This window comes from Cricetulus griseus, chromosome 2 (genome assembly GCF_003668045.3).
Source record: "Cricetulus griseus strain 17A/GY chromosome 2, alternate assembly CriGri-PICRH-1.0, whole genome shotgun sequence".
In the NCBI taxonomy this organism is placed as follows: Eukaryota; Metazoa; Chordata; class Mammalia; order Rodentia; family Cricetidae; genus Cricetulus; species Cricetulus griseus.
Genome location: NC_048595.1, coordinates 456,809,832 through 456,830,835, shown reverse-complemented (window position 1 = coordinate 456,830,835; position 21,004 = coordinate 456,809,832). Strand labels below are relative to the sequence as shown.

The 21,004-nt window shown below is 44.7% G+C and overlaps 1 protein-coding gene across 5 annotated transcripts in view; it reads left to right on the top strand.

Moving 5' to 3' along the window:
• Arhgap28 (Rho GTPase activating protein 28) overlaps window positions 1–21,004 on the top strand; it is a 162,213-nt gene that overhangs the window by 45,598 nt on the left and 95,611 nt on the right. Inside the window, exon 1 of one of the 5 annotated variants that reach the window (XM_027397797.2) lies at window positions 10,826–10,846. The exons of the other annotated variants lie outside the window; for them this stretch is intronic. The gene's annotated coding sequence lies outside the window, so the exon portion shown is untranslated. Of the gene's footprint in view, window positions 1–10,825; window positions 10,847–21,004 lie in introns of those variants that run through there. 5 annotated transcript variants of the gene reach the window in all.

The following is a 21,004-nucleotide window of genomic DNA, read 5'->3' as shown; positions in this document are numbered from 1 at the left end:
AAACAGTGGAGACGGTGAGTGTGATGTTTAGTGCTATTGCACTCTTTGTTTCACTGCACCTGCTGTATAGGAAGTCAAATTTAGGCTGTGTTATTTGTTGGCTATTCCTTGAACTGTGGCCATAGACACACAGGGCAGGGATAACAAGCGTACTGCAATGTGTGTTGGCAGTGGTTAACAAGGAACCATGGAGCTTAAGGGTGCCTCCTAATCTTTATATGATTTTTTTTAAGTACACAGAAACTTTCATGGTTAGTACTGATGATGGGTGGGGGGTGGGGAGAAGTGAAATGGTGTTCTTAGAGGAAAAGGTTTGGGGTAGAGAACTAGAAATTCAAATCCAATGTTGCATGATGTACACACACACGCCCACTGTGGATTTGGTTTTAACAAAGTGATGCCTTCATTATTTCAGTGACCTTTTCATGAAGCGAAAGGAAGAAGAGTTGAGTACAACCTGAGAAGGTGGTAGGTTAGGATAAGAAAGACTAAGAAAGATGTGGCCAACTATAAAAGAACTGGGAAAACAGACATTTGGATAAATCTTCAAAATGTGCCTGAAGAAAACCCACTGAACACAGGAGAGGAAGACAACGAACTGTTTTTCTGATAGGTACCTGCTAGGAAGAATCATAGAGAGTACATCTCTCTCTCTCTGTCTCTCTGTCTGACTGTCTCTCTGTCTCTGTCTCTCTCTCTGTCTCTCTCTGTCTCTCTGTCTGACTGTCTCTCTCTCTCTCTCTCTCTCTCTCTCTCTCTCTCTCTCTCTCTCTCTCTCTCTGTGTGTGTGTGTGTGTGTGTGTGACCTTACACTGAGCATGCTCAGGAAGATACTACTTAACTGAGCTAGTTCAAGAAAGAAGCCAACCACTATAGGGTCTGTATAGATCCCTTGACTAAAACCCTCATGTTTCTTGAGGTTCAGGGGACTTTGCTTTGCTATTAATTGCTGCAGGGAGTTAACCATCTCCCACTCTTGTATCTTGACTCTGCCGAGCTTGGCTGTATACTGACCAACACAGGAACCCACTGTGTTTAGTTATAATAACAAACACATTGAAGAGAGGCTTTGGATATATTATGAGTTCATAGGAAAGGAATTCTTGCCTCAAAGAAGGTCTCAGCCAGGGGCTAACTTAGCCCAGGCATTGAGTATCCTGTCTTCAAGACCCCAATCCCATTTGATTCTGTGAGGCAGAAATCCAATGGAGAATGACTTTCTGTTGGCAGTGAGCAAGCTAAGTCCAATTCTGTTTGGAAGTTTGCCTTAGAGTTCAAATCAATAGTTACTTCTGCATCCAATCTCTATGTCTAATCAACTCAAGTCTGAAGAAAGTCATTGGACTTACCATACTACATGCTGACCTATAGCCTAAGAAAAGGCCAAGTATTAAAAGTTGTAAATAGGTGTGTGATAGCTCAGTGGATAAAGGTGCTTGCTCCCAGGGCCAGTGATCTGAGCTCAATCCTTGTAACCCACGTGGTACATGGAGAGAGCTGATTCACATTGTCTTCTGACCTCCACAGGTGCACTGTTGCATCCTTAGCCACCTGCCCCAATAGAAAGAAGTGAATACACACAAAAGACTTTTTCTAAAGCAGAAACTGTAGGTGTTTGCTGGATACCAGATATTTTATCTCATTTTCTCAGAAGACCCAGACTAGTGACTTTAAGCCTCATGACCAACAAATGTAAGTTATCATCAACAGACAAGGTACGATGGTCAAGAAAACAAAACAAAACAAAAACCTGTAACTCAACATTAGTGCTGACGCTAGCCACAGACTAGAGCTGTGGGCCAGCGTCATTAGCTGGTGCCAGGTATGACTGACTGGTGCCTGCATGTTTATGAATGAGGTCCATCTTTAGGTTTTTGTTCTCATAGCCACTTTGTATGGTTATTGTGGTAAACCTGGTTTTATGCAATAAAGCAGTCCCTCTGCCAGTGTTTTCTGTGTGGCTTGGTATTGCATGTTGCTCAGTCATTGAGTAGTGTTGCATTGTCTGTTACTCAGTTGTTCGGTAGTGTATCAGTGGGTCATGTTACTGAGTTATTGGGTAGTGTATCAGTAAAGCCATCTGGGCCTGGAGTTTTCCCTGTGGGAATGTCCTATATGACCAGGTTCAACATGCTTAAACATATGAGTAGATTCCATTTCTTTCAGTAATTCATTTTCCAAGGAATGTGTCTATTTCATATAAATGGGTTTCTTGGCATAAACTGTACATCAGTTTATATTTTGTCATTATCATCTGCTTTCCATTTGCAGGCTTAGGGACCATCTTCTCTTTTTCTTTTCTGACAATGATGATTTTTGCCTTTTCTCTGTTTTTTGTTTTGTTTTGTTTTAATCAAGCCCCTGACTGTCCCAACATGGTCTTAGGGCCAGAGTTTGTCTTCCCAGAACCAGGTTTTTTATGCTAGTCTCTGCCCATGGGGCTGTTTATGAGATTGTGGGGGTGGGAGGCGACCCTGGAGTCCTCTACTGCAGTTTGAGAGTCTGTGTTGGACAGATATCTGAGACAACAACACGCATGGGGTGGGGGGTGGGGGTGGGGGGAGCTTTGCTTTGGCTCAAAGTTCCATGTGTGAGTTCACGGTCACCTTGCCTTGGCCTGTGATAAGAGCATGGTGGAAGAAGTCATGGAGCCCAGCTCTTACCATCATGGTGGTCCTGAGGCTGACGGAAGGGTCCAGAAAGAGGACCAGAGAATACAAGGCTCCGAGGACATCCCGGGGACCTGCTTCCTCGGGCTGTGTCCCACTTCCTCAAGTTTCCACCACCACCAAGGCAGACATTTCCTGTTTAAACCCTAACATTCTGCCTGCCCCAGTCATCTCTTCCTTTTCTGTGTGTGCAAATTCTCACTCATATGTGACTCCTTCCTGGCCTCATGTTGGGGTCACTCTTCTGTGGCTCTTTGACAGTCAGTATCCTTTGATTCCATGACAACTGCTCCATGCAGGACCCAATCTGACACACTGTGTCTTACTGAGTGTGGCCACCCAGCATCCTTATGATTAGCATTTCCATGGTATAGCTTGGTCTACACGTTGACTTCCACTATGTGGTGCCGTGTCTTTATAATTGCGGTGTTTCTGTGGACAGCAATCATATGCAGTTGCAGTCTCCTATCTTGTTGTGTTTCCTATTTTCCCCAGGTGTTTTCTCTTCACATCCCACCCCTTGTCTTTTCCTGTCCTTCTTTTGGATTATTTGAGAAAATTTATTATTCTGTTTTATCTTCTCTCTCATGGTACATCTCTTTGTTCAATGCCTTTATACTTTACACTACTGGATCCCAACTGTCGGTATCATTTCACGTACAGTGTAAGTACCCGATGGCTTTATGATTTCACTTTCTCCATCTTGAAATTCTGGCTCCTGTTGTCAATACATTGCACATACCACATCCACCAGACACCTTATAATGAGCCTTTATTGTTTTTGTTTTCATAGTCAGTCATACTTTGAAGAAATAAAAAGCAAGGCAAGAGTTTCTTTCTGTGTCTGCACACACCCTCCACCCCCATAGCTTTCATTCTTTGGTGCAACTCCAAATTTTCATTGAGAATCATTTAGCCACCACTGGAGAAAAGTCTAACACTTTTCGAAGTTCAGATTGACTACCTGAGTAGGTCTAAGACATTATTTATGCAGTCTGTGTTTTTGAAGACTGATTCCCCTGGATATGGAATTAGAGGCTGAGTGGTTTTAGTTTTTTTTCTTTCACCCCTATTAAGATGTTCTTCTTCTTCATTTTGTTAGTGTTTCTTCTGACAAAACTTTATGCTCCTTCTTCCCTTTGTCCATCTGTACCTGGTCTCTCTGTCTTCCTACTCTGCTGCTTGTATTTGTTCTCTGTTGTTTTTGTTTTGTTTTTCAGCAAGGTTACCGTGACACAGTGGACTGTGGTTTTCTTTGTGTTGTCTTTTCTTGGAGTTCACTTGAGTTTCTTCAAGCTGTGATTTGTAATTTTCAACAGATTTGGGGTGTGTATGTGTGTGGAAATTTAGCCCCTATAATTTTAAATTAGTTTCCTGCCCCCAGGAACTTGTTTAGAACTCCAGTGGTAGGTCTATTAGATTGTCCCTTGTCCTAGAGATCACTAGGAAACTCTACCCCCCTCCACACACACACACATACAACCCACCACTTTGTCCATTCCAGTTTGGATATTTTTCATATTGTTTAGTCTTCAGTTCATTGGACTCTTTATTGTGTGGCTAATTGGGCTGATAACCCTACCTAGTATGTTCTTCCTTTCAGACATGTCTTTCTTCTCCAGAGAGGCTCAAGCTTTCCCGTCTTCCATTTGCCCCTCATGTGTTTCTTTTTAAAATTTTTTAGTAATCAGAGTGTGTCTGCACTCAAGCTTGCTTTCATTTGCTGGTGTGTGAGGTCCTACATCCTGCTGTGTCTGAATTCCTGTGTCTGTTCCCTTCCTTCCCTGCATGGGAGTTATGTTGGATTGAATGCTGGACTTGTTTTCTTCTGGTTATTGTTTAGTTTAGTGTAAGATGAGTGAAGGTTTTGTTGTATTTCCATTAAAATGTTAAGGCAGACCCTAACATTTAAGAGGTGACTGAGCTTCACTGAAGTAGACTTCTGAGGTCATGACCTAAAGGTCCAGTCCCTCTAACAAAGACTTTGTATTCCAACTGGACAAGACTCACATGTCAGCCAGCCAAGGGAGCTCCAGGGATTGTTTAATTTATAGAAACTCATTTGTTTTATTGTCAGACTACATGAAGTTGACCCTGAACATTGTGACTTGATATTCAGCTGCAAACCCAACGAAATGCTGTATGGATTTCGCTGTCTGCCTAGCTCCTTCCTGTTTGGCATATATTCTTCCCTCACAGATTCTTTCTGCCCGAGCCTTCCAGAATGCTGCTCTGTGTCCCCGTCACTGGAGGAGACCACGGCGTTATTGAGTCCTGGGATGCCGTTGGCGCTTCCCAGCAGCCAGAAGGAGGGCTGGAGTTGACTTTGAGAAGGACTCATCGCTTCCTTCCTCCTCTCTTGGCCCACAGTCTGCACTTCTTTGTCTAGATCTGTAAACAGTTTCTTAGAGTTAATCTAGTTTCCTAGTTGTTTATGGTTGGAAGGCCAATCCAGTCCGGTTTATGAGGACATTGTGGGTGTCTCCTAGACATTAAGGCACCCATTGAGTCTGTCAACAGAAGTGTCCTGGAAGTCACTGTGTGCAGGATCAGCCTGCACTGAGATTGGACCCAAGACTGGGGTGGCACGTCCCAGACAGGTAGGGGTTGTGACGGTTGGGAGGTAAAGGGGGGTGATCTGGGACTCCCGCTCTTTCTGAGACCCTCTCCCAAGTCTTCTCTCATGTATCAGGTATATGGGTCAGGGACAGCTTGTGTCTTCAAACTTCCAAGTGGAAGAAGGGATCTCAGGCTGGAGACTCTGAATCTCCTATTTCGTGTGTAGGCTTAGACATCCTTCTCTATTCAAATGTTTGTTTTTCCTTCTGTGTCTGAGCTGTCGACTGAGGATTTCTAAAAGCATCCCATTCAGGGGTTTGCATTTATAATTTACCCAATTATCACCCTGACCTCACAAGGTGGATACTAGTATCTCTGATTGCTTCCACTCATGAGGAAAGCACAGTTCAGAGAGAATGAAAGGTTTACCTGAGATCATACAACCAGAAGTGATACAGCCAGGATTTGAACCTATGCCCGTCTCACTTTGTGCTTGGCATTCTGCTTTAGAGACAGAATCTTCTGTATCCCAGGCTGGCCTCTGGTTCACTATAAAGCTGAGGGTGATTCTGAGATTCTGGTGCCCTTGTGTCTACCTCCCAAGTGCAGCTGGTTACAGACAAGTACCACCAGCCGTCATTTTACATGGCACTGAGGATGGAGCTCAGGGCTTCAGAACTACAAGGCAAACACTCTACCAGCTGAGGTGCAGCATCCTGCGTGCTTGGCATGCTTGGCATCAGGCTGCAGGTCCCTCCCTTCTCACACGCTACCTTTGTACCTTTGTGCTACCGTGACACCTGTCTTCTTAGCGGTTGAACCAGTGGAGAACATGAAGGTTGCACTCACAAATCTGTGTCTTCTGAGCCCAGAAGAGCTTCCCCAAAACAAGTTAGGATGGAGACAAAGAGCAGGAGATACCACCTCTTTTGTTTCCCACCTTAAAAAAGAAATAGCCCTAAACCCTTGGAATTAATGCAATCAATTAGTTAATGTAAACGATGTAATTGAATAGTCAAAACAACTTCTCCATCAAGAAGATTCACCCATCAGTGTGACTTGGTCTTACCTGCTCTAGTCCCTACAAAGCTCAGTTACCGGAGTCAGCCAATGATGGGAAAGTCACTCGCCATAAGGCTACAGACGAGAACAAGCGAGGGCTTCTATTTATTTTTATGGTGATATGAAGTGTACATACCTAGTATCTGCGAACTGGAGGGCACTGTGTTCTGTGATATTTGTTCTTTTGGGGGGGGCAAACATATGAATTCACTTCTCTTACAAGACAGACTTTATATGTTCTGCCCTTTTGGAAACATTTAATAATAGCAATGTTAGATGTTCAGCAGTTATCGATAAATTGCATCAAAGCCCAACATGTGTAACATTGAAGCAGCAACACCAAAGCCCCAGTTCCTTGAAGTCGTATTTTTATTGGCTGATCAAATACAGTACCAGTCTTGATTATGTTTCTCAGAACAGGGTCAGCAAAGCATTTCTACAGCAGTGAACTGGCCTCACATTGGCATCCCCATGTGGCAGCTTGTAGTCAGCATCCCTCCTCCCCCCTGCAAGGGCACCAGAGCATCTGGGTGCTTCTCAGAGCACCATCAGCCTCCCCTCCCCCAACCCCAGTCTGAATTTGAACCTGTTCCGGAAGGCAGGGTTGTTGCTGCATCTGATAACCTTCTGCAGCTGAATTCATAAGCTCTGTTCTGGCTGGCACTGGTCAGGCCAGAGGCTAAATGTTCAGGCGCTGTTAGGAATCCATTTCAGAGTTCCTTAGAATCTGTAATTATTCAATTAAAAAAAAAAATGCCTCCAGCCTGTGCAACTCCCAGTAAGAGAAGAAACAGGAGGAGGGCGATGGGTGGGATTCTTGCATCTCTGAAACTTTGAGCTCAGAGAAAGTCAAGGAGAACAGGGTCCTTGTTGATGGCAGCCAGTTCTTTTGTTGCTTGTTTGTCTCCATGCCGAGGACACCGCCTTAGACGTGAAGCAGGCACTCGCCCTTCCACAGAGTTGAATCCTTGGACCCGGTGAATTCTGGGTGTATCTCACCTCCCTCTGTTCTTTGGAGATGTAGTGATGTAAATCTGTAGAACATTTAGATGTGAGATACAAGAGATTGTCTTCATTTGGGAACTAAATTGATGTCATTCAGAGTTAGCAATTATAAATATTTTGCATGATTCCCATTCACAAGGCTGTCTGAGGTGGGTTAGGTCTATCTTAGGTTAGGAAGTGAGAGCCTGAGAATACAGGAGGGAAGACATTAGACAGGCAGCGCTCTCTTTCTGAAGAAAAGCAGATCTTCTGAAAGATCTGTGTTCAGATGCTCTTCTCACGTGAGCAGATCTGATCACTTGGCAATGACGTGAAACCGACAAATACCTAGCCAAATCACTTTCTTCCTGATGCCCGGATTCATGAACAACTGTCAAGGATGTCTCTGGTGTCTCTGTCTGCCTGATGTAGACTCTGGCAGTAAAGGGAAAGCCTAGCCTTGTGTTGTTTCACGTCCTCTCTTCTCCCACAGCATGCTTATATCAACTGTCAGTAAGTGGGTCATTAAAAGTCACAAAGCAACCCAAATCTTTATTCTTCATGTCAGGGCAATGCTCTTTAAAAAAGAAAAAAAAAACCTGTGAGCCCTATGCATTTTCATTGCCACCCTCTCCAGAGTATAAAGGGCAACAGAGAGCAAGTTTGGGGTTTAACAGAGCAGGTGTGAGAAACATACTCCACTCCAAAGTTTTATTCAGTGAGTTCACACATGTTGCCGATTATGTCTGCACAGTCATCACTTGACTCAACAGAACAGGCACTCCTGAAAACGGATGGATCCGGAAAGCAGTGATAAGCAAGATGATGCCAACTCAGAAAGACAAAAACTGTGTGTTTTCACTCAGACGAAGACCTAGTCCATGCTGTGTACATATGCACACACAGCATGTACAAATATGGATTAGAACCCTAAAAATGCTAGGAAGTGGACCCCGGCAGGCAGTTGTAGGTGACGGAGAGGACGGGGTTGGGCAAAAGGACACATGGAACACACAAGAGGAGAGGGGGGTAAAAGGGAGGGTCAGGCGTGGAGGGTGGGAGAGGCGTGGAGGGAGGAGAATCGCTGTTACACTTTGTCCAAAATCACAATGATATCTTAGCCTTACGCTAGTTTAAATGATGAAAATAGAAATGAATATGCCATTCCTATCTTGCAGTGATTTTTTTCAAACGCTTTTTATCTCATTTCCTCCGGGATGTTCCTCCACAGAAGAGGCCTCGTGCATTTGTTAACCCAGTGTGTGCCTGTCATACATCCCTTACACCAGACACATGAGAGCATCTCTGAGATTTTAGAGCTCAGGTTTTTTTAAGGCTTTGGAACATTTGCCCACCTCTGATCTGAAAATCTGAAACTGGAAATCCAGATTGGAAGGGTGCTCAAAAAGTCTGAAATTTGGAGCCTTTCCCATACGGGGTTTTCAGACACAGGCCGACTGTCAGTAGAACACTGTGTTTCAGACACAGGCCGACTGTCAGTAGAGCACTATGTTTCAGACACAAGCCGACTGTCAGTAGAGCACTATGTTTCAGACACAAGCCGACTGTCAGTAGAACACTGTGTTTTCAGACACAGGCTGACTGTCAGTAGAGCACTGTGTTTCAGACACAGACCGACTGTCAGTAGAGCACTGTGTTTTCAGACATAGGCTGACTGTCAGTAGAACACCGTGTTTTCAGACATAGGCTGACTGTTAGTAGAACACTGTGTTTCAGACACAGGCTGTCAGTAGAACACTGTGTTTCAGACATAGGCCGACTGTCAGTAGAGCACTGTGTTTCAGACACAGGCTGACCGACTGTCAGTAGAACACTGTGTTTCAGACACAGGCTGTCAGTAGAACACTGTGTTTCAGACACAGGCTGACTGACTGTCAGTAGAACACTGTGTTTTCAGACACAGGCTGACTGTCAGTAGAACACCGTGTTTTCAGACACAGGCTTACTGTCAGTAGAGCACTGTGTTTCAGACACAGGCTGTCAGTAGAACACTGTGTTTCAGACACAGGCTGACTGTCAGTAAAACACTGTGCTTCAGACACAGGCTGACCGACTGTCAATAGAACATGATGCCTGGTTTGGTCAGAAATGGTGCATTCACCCTTTCATTTACTTAGCAGTTGTGTATTTACTATTCACTGGCATGTATTGTATGTTAGCATGTGCTCGGGTTTGCTACCTCTCTTTCAACCTCCATGCTCATGAGGCAGCCCCATAGCATGTAAACAGAAGCACAATTTTTAATTAAATCCCCTGTGCTGGGGACAATTGAACTCAAGTCCTAGAGCTCCTGGAGCAGGCTAGACTAGTGTTCTGCCAGTTAGCTACAACTCCAGCCTGGGATTTTTGAGACGAAATATGTTGGGTTTTAAAAATCTAACTACTGCTGTGTAATAAGGGTAGAACAATAGCCAGGAAGTTGAATATTGTGCTGCAATTACAGTGTGATTGTGTGTGTGTGTGTGTGTGTGCATGCATGCGCGCGCATGTCTGTGTGTGTGTGTGTGTGTGTGTGTGTCTGTGTGTGCACGCATGCGCGCGCATGTCTTTGTGTGTGTGTGTGTGTGTGTGTGTGCATGCATGCGCGCGCATGTCTGTGTGTGTGTGTGTCTGTGTGTGTGTGTCTGTGTGTGCATGCATGCGCGCGCATGTCTGTGTGTGTGTGTGTGTGTGTGTGTGCATGCATGCGCGCACATATCTGTGTGTGTGTGTGTGTTGCCTGGGATGGAACAGAGCCTTGTGCATGCCAAGCCTAGTTTTCCCCTGATTTGACTGACATATAACCCTAAACATGGGATCTTTTATGTGCATTGTTTGCAGCTCTCATAGTGGGTCTGCAAAATACACATTATTAGTCCCACTTATTCAGATGAAAAAAAAATGGGGTCTATAAGAGCTTGAATTTTGTCAAGATCCATCAGTGCTAAAGCCTTCTGCAATCAAGTCCCGACCTTCTGACCATAAGTCACGGTTTGTGTCTGCATTATGGCTCCACACATATTGGATTAATCAGCCACAGATTCTTTCCTTTCTACATTTCACATTAAAAGTCTGAGGAACAGAAACCCTGTGTATCACAAGAGATCTACTTTTTGCCTCTGACTCTTACGGTAGTCTTCATGGACCCCCGTGTCTACCTAGGGAAAATGTGTTTCCAGAGCTCAGTCTTCACACACTGCCAACCTTTGCCAAACCGGCCTCCTGACTGCTAATTCACTCCCAGAGTAAGTCTTCCTTGGGGAAATGGATGGAGGCTTTGCTGTGACACAAACAGGAAAGCAGCGAGGCGACGGTTGTCCGGCAGGCAGCACCTCTTCACAAGGCTGAAGAGCACGGGGAGTCTGTTCTCCACGTAGCCGAGGAACTCACTGCTCTCTGCTCCTTGGCCACAGGGCCCAGCCCTGCTTGTCCTGTGGGAGGACAGGCCGCACTCGGTGGTGTGAGGTGGAGATGGCTTCCCTGCTTCCAGGCCATGAGGACACACCGTGTCAGAGCTGGTACTTGTCGCTCTCTTCGAAGGGCTGTCTCTGAGACTTTTGCCCTGCTGGTTGGTAAGTCTCCCAATGCTGCCTACCCCAGCAGCACAGGCTCTGGGCTCCTTTCTGAGGCTGGGTCTCTCTTATTCAAAAGAAGGGAGCAAAATTGCTGGCAAGAGCTATTTGTAAAAGTCTGGTTTTCCGTGGCTGTTTTGGTGGCATGGTGACGATCATCTTGTAAGTTTATCGGCACATTGTGTGACGACAGTCAATTGCGATCTTTCTTAGCCCTTTGCAGCAGGTTGTTTCTTGTGATGTTATGAAGGTGTTTCTAAGCCCTGGTATAGAAAGAGGCAAAGTAGCTCTTGTTACTAATGTAAAAGACTTTTTCTTAACACATGCCTTAAGAATGAATGATTTTAAAGGCTCTTGGTTCCCGTTCCTGGTTTGAGGTGAGTGGCTTGCGACAATCTAATCCAACCTTTCCAGGTAGCCATCTAATTTTAGTAATGTTTACTGAAGTAGACTCACCCTCTAGCCAGATGGTTCACTCTTGAGTGGAGTTACTTTCATCTCTAGTTGGGGTAACAAGCCTTTCTAGCTTACTTTTAGTTCTGGGACAAAGGACACCACCAGGCAGGAATGGCCTTTGCCCTGGTCCCACAGAAGATGGGTGAGTAGGGCCTTTATCCTGTGCTGCTATGTAGGACAGACTTCTGCCCCAGGGTTTGGGGCTTGGGGTTTGGATGATCCACGTCTGTTCATGACATCTGCCCTTTCCCCGGCCTCTGCTTTGCTTCCTGTGTGCAGACTGCTCCAGGTTAATTAGCACCCATGTTTAGTGTGTTCTGAAGCCCAGACTTAATGAGCTCAATTGCGGGGCTTTTCATCTAGAAACACAAACACAGGCTCTTCTTCTCAGCAATGCTTCCAGAGTGTTGATTAACCTCTCCCCGTTTGATTTTCCCAACATGGCCATCATCTGTGGTCTCCTGTCTGTACCTTGTGCAGGAGGGCACTGTACTAGGGGAATCAGAACAGCTGAGAATTTGAATTTTATTTCCTTTAAATTACATTTGAATCCTCTGACTATTGTTTTTTTTAAAACTTAACTATACTATTTCTATATCTTAAAAACTGCATTCATAGTTACTTTGTTTGAAGATTGTTCTAACTAGTGCATTTCATAATCTAAAAGGAAAGATCACTTGGACTCCATGGTAGGTGGTTAAGACTTCTATCTTGGATTTCAGTCATAAACAAAGCAACTGCCAACCACAGGCCCAGATTACCGTAAACATTTCCATCGTGACTAAACTCATGCTCTGTTGGCCGTCATCAAACCTGGGTCTTTAAGTCTTTAAGCAATGATGTGTTTGTTTCAAACTTCAAGTTCTGTGGTTTTTCTCTGATGGCCGTAGTTCTGTGTGTAACCACCACTGCCCTCCCCGGCTGCCTTTAGACAGGTGTCCGTCTTCCACAGACAGATTTTGTAAAGGCCACTGCCAAACTCTAAGTCAAAGTATCAACTGAGCTAATCAAAAGCAAAATATGACTCATGTTTAGATTTGGAAACCATCTAATGTTCAGGTTTTGGAAACAAAGGACTTCATTTTATGATCTTAAAGGGAGAGAAAAGTCAGGGTGTGTGTGTGGGGGGCGGGGAACAGGACAACTCATAGCCACCTAAGCAAGAAGCAAGAGGAGGTCTTTTACAGATAAGGGACTCTGAAGACAATAGCATAATAATAGAAGGGCTTATTTGCCAAGGTTCTGCCTGAATTAAAAAGAAAAAAATCACCTACAAGATGAGCTAAAAGGGATTCAATAGCTTTCAACAATGAAGGGAGTGACTAAGTCAAGATTTACTGGAGGCTGTCGTTTGAGCTGCTGCAGGACTTGCAGTTTGTGTCTACTTAAAACCTAGAGGTAGCTCAGCTGCCTTAAACACACACCCCTACCTGGAAACCTCCCGAAAGTTGAGGGTGGAAACAGTTCAGCCTAGAAGTGCAGAGTTGTGACAGTGTGGGCTCAGAGCCAAAGCCCCCAGTCAGGAGACAGCAGAGCAGAGGTGCTCCACGGAGCTCTGTGATCTAGGGCTTGGTGAGAGGACCAGATGGACATGGAGGGCTGCATCAGAACAATCCTTCCAGCTCTTATCCAAACAGAGGGGAGGAGAGAGGGGGAGAAAGGAATGTGTTTCCTAAGGACAGAAAAGCCTGGGGAGTACTTAAGGGAAAAAAAAAGAAAAAAAAAAAAAAACACTCTGGAGAGGAATGTTTGGTGATTATGAGTTGATTAGATGGTCACTCATTGTTAAATGACTTTAGTGACAAATAAATGATAGGCTTGCAAAACTCATTTACCAAATAAACTTTGAGGATCGAGCAAGCAAACCTGGGCCCCAGGGCTGGGAAGATTAGCCTGAGCCCCCTCAACATGCCAGCTGCGTTTAAGTGAACGCAGTCCTTATGCATGTTCATGGCAAAATTGGGGCTTGACAGGTAAACAGGTGAGCGTGTGTCCTGCTTGGGTCTGTCCAGATCACACCAGTATAGACTTTCTAAGAACCTCAGCTTCAAAATAAATAAATAAATAAATAAATAAATAAATAAATAGTGACTTGGAACATAGGCAGTCCTGCTCATCAGGAAGGCTGTTGGGCTGTACAGTGTTTTTGTTCACCATAGTGGTATGTGACTCTCTGAATTCCAGGTTAAGTGACTGGTGCAGATGTCTTGGCCTTGTTTTCCTTCCTGCTCCCCTATGGGCAGAACTCCTTCCAATCCCCATTCTTATCACCTTGTGAAGGAAACCGGGGGCTGCAACACAACTATGGAAGAAGCTGTTCTAGTACGCCAGATTCCCAGGGCCTGCAGCCATGTGGAGAGAGCCCACGGTGACCTTGGACTAGTCCAGGCAGAGGCTCCATAGCAAATACTGTGTAAATGGGTGCCTGCCAATGAGTGTACCTGTGTGCTTATTTATTTGCTGTTTACTTAATTCAGTGTTCTTTTTCTTTTATTCATTCTTTCTCTCCCTGCCTCCTTCCTTCCCCTCTCCCTTCTTTCCTTCCTAAGTTGAGAAGGGTCTTGCCACGAACCTAAGCTGGCATTAAGCTAACACTCCTCCTGCTTCATCCTCCAAATGCTGGGGTCACAGGTGTACCCCACTATGCCTGGCCTAGACCTTCCTTTATAGTAGTAAATGGAATGTATGCCAGACATTCTTTCATTTCAGACTTTGCCAACTGTGAATGACTCAATAGGGGTGAGTAGCTTGTATGCACTATGAGAACACCTCGGGCTTTGTCCGATCACTCCTATCTTCAAGCTTCCTTAAAACAGAAAACCCTTCTAAGTTATCTCATACCAATAGGAAATTCTTATTTATTCAAAACTCCGATCAAGTCCACAATACAGAGGCAAGCCGAATCAGCATCAGGCAAACCCATGCTAGACTGTTTTAAGAAATGGTGTCACTTCCCAAGTATTAGAGGTGTCCAAAATGTCAGGCTATTTTGGAAATATGTAGGGGTTTCTGATAATGATAACGGCAGGGGTGGGTTTTAGATGCCATCATGAGAAGGGAAATTTGAGAGAGGGAAACTTAGTACAAGGTGTTCTGAGGATGATTTTATTTTGCTCCGTTTGCTTTATTTCATTTTGTTAGATTTTGCTAGTAGTCCAGGCTTGCTTGTACCTTAAGAGACCCAGAATACCCTGGTCAGGTATGTACCGCCCTGCCCTGCCCTGTAGGATGGTACAAGGTTTATAGACTTTGCTCTGGAAGTGCTGACTCTGGGGTGAGAAAGAGGAGAATCTGAAAGCCTCTGGACTCCTCCCAAGGTTCCTGCAGAGCCCAAGCCCTCTGTTGTGCTCTCTGCTTTAATTCCTAGCTTCTTCCCAGATTGCTATTTGAAAGTAAATAAATAAACCCACTAAGGTAAACAAGCCCTGATTAAACACTGCTGTAGGCTCACTGTTGTCTCTGGCTGCCAGCTGAGCTCTTGGCTCCTTCCTGCTTCTGATCCCCAAGAATCAACTCATTTGGGGGCCAGTTCATAACATACCCCTCCAGATGCACAGGGCAAGTGCCACGGGCTCTTTACAAGCATGGGTTCATTAATCTTCACACGTACCCCTTGAGATACCTGAGAGTTTAAGGGTGTGTCTCAAGTTCATAAAATTTCCAGATCAAGGAGAATCAGAATTTGAATCTGGGTGCTTTTCCCCACTGCAAACTGAATGGATGGTCCAGTCAGTGTGCTTTCCTCAGAGGTTGCGATGGTAATAGCTGCAAGACTTTCAGTTATCCACTGAGACTGCCCTCCTGCATTAACAAGGCTCCAGTGGGCTCCATTTTCCGTCCTCACTTTTCAACGCTGTGGAAACCTGGGGCCTCCGCCATGCTAGATGTTAGCAAGTGTGCTGCTACTGAGCCAGGCCCAAGCCCCAGCCTATTTGTTCATTATTTCACTTTGTATTTGGGGGCAGGGTCTGACAGCGTGGCCCATAGTGATCTCCAACTTAATTGAAAGACACAGAAGTCCATGTTTAATTCTTTTTCCACACTGCTCCCCCAAAGGGCAAGATGGTGTCTATCGTGTCTGTGAGAGTAGGCATGCATGCCTAGGGACAGGGCTGTGAAAGAAGCCAACAGAGGAATTACAATTCCAAGCAGTGATATACTGCAGAGAACTGTCTGTTCCTAACTCCTAAGTGGATTATTTGAACATTCCCACTAATCTGCTTGCAATTCTACTGTTTACTGAAGACTTGCCCCTCTGACTGCAATTGACCTGTTGGGTTTATCTGCTGATCCCTCTGCTAGAGTCCAGCCAACATTCCACCCCCTCCTCCCTAGCCAGGGCCTCCTCTGTTAATGTCCTGAAGACTGTGTGGTGCTGGGTCCCTCCTTCACTCTCTGTGGGCTCTCCTACTCTTCACGGTCTCTTCCACGGGGCAGTCTTTTGCATCCTGTGCTAGCCTGCTCACCTGTATAGCACAGGGAGGACTGAACCTCATCTGCTCTCCCTGTATCTTCCGCGTAGTTCTCCTAAACAGACTGTTCTCTGAGACACTCCGTGCTTTCATGGAGCTTCCAAATTCCTCGCCGACATTTTCAACTTCTTTACAGGTTGCCCTGGCTTCCTCTGTCTCCCTCTGACAGATGGTCTTCCCCTGAGGTCATCAGTCCTGTTGATATTCTCTCTTCATTTGGGCTTCTCAAAGTGGAATTCTAGGTCTGTGAGGTTCAAGACAGTTACGTCCTCTGAATGATACAGCCAATTGCTAATGCTACTTCTCATCCATTTGCTGTATGGGTGTGGCATGTGTTGCTTTGGGTTTCAGACATGAAAACAAAACAAAACAAAACAAAACAAAAAACACTCAGAAAGCAGCTTGGCACACTGAAGAGCAGAGCTTAGTGTTGTGAGGTCTAAGCTTGGAGGACTCACACTGGATCAGTCTGGAGAATACTATGGGAGGCCCGGCAAGTATAAAGGTTGAAAGAGGATGAAAAAAAAAAGCAAAACAAAATAAGAACGCCACCAACTGTGAGGTAGTGTCTCTGTTTTGCGTTGTTGTAGTGCAGGGCATTAGGTCTCCAGAAGTAGATGTTCCCCAAACCTCCATCAACCTTACTTAAAGTATTTAAGGTGGATCTAAGTAGCACACATGCCTTAGCACTTGGGTCCTGTTTCTGCCCTTAGAATCAGGAGAATGGAAAGGATTTGGCCTTTGTCAGTTGACAAAGGAGAGAGGAGCGGCTCCTTCATCAGTCATTTCCTTCTTGAGACACCTCAGCTGGTCTTTGGAATTTCTTTTCTATAAAGTTGACGTGTTATCTTTGTTGTTGTTTTATAGTAAGTTACTGCAATAATGAAATTCTCATGGTTTGACAGCCAGTCCATTAATGAGCTACAGGTTTCTTGTATTGTGTCCTGTGTGTTTCACTTTCTGTGTCTTAAAAACCTGCCCATGATTGTATAGTGGTGCCTGCTCTCAGTAAAAAGAAACTGTTTGTATTGTTCCTTCCTAAGTAGATCTTTGACAATCATCACTGCATGAAAAATAAAATTACTGCAAGTAGTCAGTGGTAAAATGTCCAAAGTGTGGCAGAGCCCTGCTTCTGAATCGCAGTTTCTCCTTTATCTGGTAATGTGTGTTTAGGCTGCTGGCAAACTTTCTTTGTTTCTATTTCTGTAAAATAAACTACAATAGTACCTACAGGATTTCTCATGGCACTGTAGATGATAGTCAACTGGTGTTCATCCATTAAAGCACCCTAGAGAGGTTATAATACAATTACTGAACACAAATGTTACCCTGGCTGTAGTCAGTTTCTCCCTTTTATTATTTTCATGACATAGGGAGTGCTGCCTATCTGGAAATATTTTATATGACTTTCCTGAAGATGGTACAAATCCTAGCTAGATGTGCATAATAGCTGTGTGTGTGTGTGTGTGTGTGTGTGTGTGTGTGTGTGTGTGTGTATGTGTGTGTGCATGTGAGTGTATACACATGCATGTGTGCATGTGGAGATTTGGAGATCAATGGTCAACCTAGGGTTTCAGCCCTTAGTTGTTGTACACCTTGTGCTTAGAGACAGTCTTTTGTGACCTGGAGCTTGTAAGGTAGACCAGCTGGCCAGAGCTCCATTTGACTCCACTTCTCCAATGCTGGGATTACAAGGGTGTATACCACAATGGCTGTTTATTTCACATGGTTTCTGAGGATGAGACTCAGCTCCTCATGTTTGCAGAGCAAGCATTACTGAGCTCTCTCACCCCCCTCTTGTAACTAAGAAATATTGAACTATCACAGTAGATTGCTCTAATTGATTTCTGAGACTATACTAATGGATTTACAAGGCCTTATTATTATGTCTGCTAGTTTTTCACCAGACAAATAGACTTTGTATCTTGTTTTTTTCCCAGAGTTAAAATTTTTGGTATTTGGCTCCCAAGTAGAGGTATGCCACAACTTTCTCAGTAGCCTCTTGATGATGTCTGTTCTTATTCTGGAATGTAGGTCATTCCCATTGCTTGCCAGTAGTAAGGACAGCAAAAACATCTTTCTGTATTTTTACAGTGTTTTAAATGTCTTCCCCATAACCATGAAATCTCTAAGGTAATATTTAAAATCAATTTGTCAAGCCTTGCACAGACGTCTAACAATTTTTTATGGCTTCAAAATTACTCTTACCTATATGTGCCATTCTAACAGCATTCTGCCATCCTAGCTAAAAAAAAAAATGTAAATACAAAATAACTCAAAATGTCACTAGTGTTGAAGCTCAGGGTCCTTAACTTAGGTAAAAACAGTCTTGGTCAATGGTAGAGTGCTTGCCTGGCATACACGAGACCCTGGATTCAGTCCCTAGCATTGCAATTTCACATATATCTGGATGGATGGATGGATGGATGGATGGATGGATGGATGGAGGGAGGGAGGGAGGGAGAGGGATGGATGGATGGATGGATGGATAAACAGACAGATAGACAAATAGATAGACAATTGCAGTATGACCCTGGAGATGAGAATGAATAGAATGGAACTTGTTCTCTGTGCCCCGCAGCAGGTAGCACATTGGATGTGCATGGTTTAATGCCTCTCTTAACTCCCAGCCAGGGCCAAGGACCTTCAAGGGTCCACATAGTTCTAGGCAGGGCTGTAGCTTGGTGAAGTTGTGACGCCATCCCAGCACCATGCCAGAGATCAGGTAAGACCATGGACAAAGTCCAAGAGCTAACCAAAACTAGTAAGTCCTATTCAAACGCCAGATCACCAAGACTGCGGCCGCTGGATAGGACTGACCTTAACCAAATACTCACTTATAATATTGAAGCAGTTCAGGCTGAGAAAAATCTATCAGTCTTATAATACACATGAATTTCACAGTCACAGAATATGACTTTCTTTATTTCTTGTGCTATAATTTATATTCTAGTTCCAAACCCCCATTCCGGCAGATTGTGGAAAATTTTAATATAGTCTCAGCCATTGCCAGTCAGTTCTATCCAATTTAGCACTCTGGACATTGCTTCTGGATAAAACTCAGGAATATTAGCAGTTTCACACACTGTGCCCTCCTCTCTTCCCTGATTATTGCTAGGGTGGACTTCTCTGTCTCCTCACTGACCTCTGAGTCCTGACCTAGTGGGATTAGATGCAGTGTCCTTGGAATAGAAATGGGGTGTGTGGTCCACACTTTGCTTCTGCCTGGCTCTTAGTTTTGATCCCCTACTTTCCTCCCCCACTGCTTGCCTCCCTCCCTCCCTCCCTCCCTCCCATCAACCCTTCTTTAGGCAGTGAATAGAACCCTGGAACCTACCTGCTTAGCCCAAGCTGCCCCTCTACCCAGGCTTGCTCTTGTCACATGGCTTGTTACGTGTCACTGAGGTCACAGCCCCTCATCATGAAAAAGGAGGCAGCCAGCAAGTTTTCCCTGAGCTCTGTGGGGGCCAAGGACCACAGGTCTCAGCTGGATGCAGGACGCTGAAGCAATGCTCTAATTTTTCCTCTCCAGATCTTTTTCCTTCTCAGATTTGTGGGAGGAAGGGATATAAAAACTTGCTTGCTCTCCTGATCCAAATCTCTTCAATACGCTGTATTCATCTTGCATTTCAACTACAGCTAAGACTCTAGATTTGAATTCTTTGCTCATTATTTATTTATCTGTTTATTTAATGTTTTACTCTCAACAATCCCTCCTGTGGCGAGAAGTGACTCAGCCATCTCCCATCTCTTGGAATTTGGGTTTAGAAACTTCAGTGAAGGCCGAGTTCACATCTGTCCTATCATCCTGGCAACCAGCCCCTAATCTGACTCATTAGCTCTGAGAGTTTCTCACTTCTCAAAATTCTCAGTGGCTTGAAAACCTTCCCCAGGATGCCCAAGATCTCCCTGGAAGGGGAAATAGAGACTTTGTGAGTGGACTGTGGGCGGGTGGGGATGGGAACATGAGCCAGCAGGTTAGGGCAGGAACTGAAAGAGACTCCTGGAAAGTGGGGGTATTTTGGGGTTAGGGTAAAATCTGGCACAAGGGAATCCCCCAGGAATCTGCAAGGATGACCCCAGCTAATACTCCTAGCAGTATCGAATAAGTAGGCTGAACTGGCCATCTCCTGTGACCAGGCAAGACTTCAAGTGGAGGGAGAGATACATCAGCCCAGACACACAACCTTCAATCTGCAGCCTGTGGGAGATACTCGGATTGGCGCCTAGCCTAAGTGTCATCAGAGAGGCGTCAGCAGCAACTGATAGAAACAGATGCAGAGAACCACACTCAAACATTAGGCTGAGTTAGGGAAATCCTGCAGAGGAGAGGGAGAAAGAAGTATATGAGTCAGAGGGGTCAAGAAACCACAAGAAAACTCACAGAATCAACTAACCTGGGCTCTCACAGGGGCTCACAGAGACTGAACTGACAACCAGGGAGCCTGCCTGGGAATGGCCTAGGCATGCTGCATATATGATACAGTGTGTAGCTTGGTCCTCTTGTGGGACGCCTAACAGTGGGAGCAGGGGCTGGCTCTGACTCTTTTACTGGCTTTGGGGACCCTGATCCTTATACTGTGTCGCCTTGCTCAGCCTTAATACATGGGGAGGTGCTTAGTCTTACCACAACTTGATATGCCATGTTTTGTTGATACTCATGGGAGACCTGACCTTTCCTGAACAGAAATGGAGAAGTGGATTGGAGAAGTGGTAATGGATTGGGGGATTTGGGGAGGAGAGAAAGAGACGAGAGGAGGTAGGGGGGACTGTGGCCAGGATGTAAAATAGATAGATGATAGACAGAAAGAGATAGGAAGGAGAGAGAGAGAGAGAGAGAGAGAGAGAGAGAGAGAGAGAGAGAGAGAGAAGAAAGAAAGAAAAGAAAGATTGATTTCCATAACTCAGCAAGGTCTCTGGGCAGGCTCCCCCTCAATAGTTGGGGGAAATGCATTATGTTTTGGTAGTGAAAATGTGACTTTTTAATTATGTGTTTTTAAAAAAGCAAACTAGTAATTTCCTTTCTTCAATTAATTTTACTTTTGTTGTTTTCCTTGAGATGAAGTCTTGCCATGTTACCCACAATATCTTCAAATTCTCAGGCTTAAGTGATCTTATCTCATGAGTGGCTAGGACTACAGGTGTGCCCCACCTGCTATGTCCTATGTATTCTTAAGAACTTTGACTAGAAAATCAATAAGGAATTTCTTTCCATTATGTATGTGTGCAA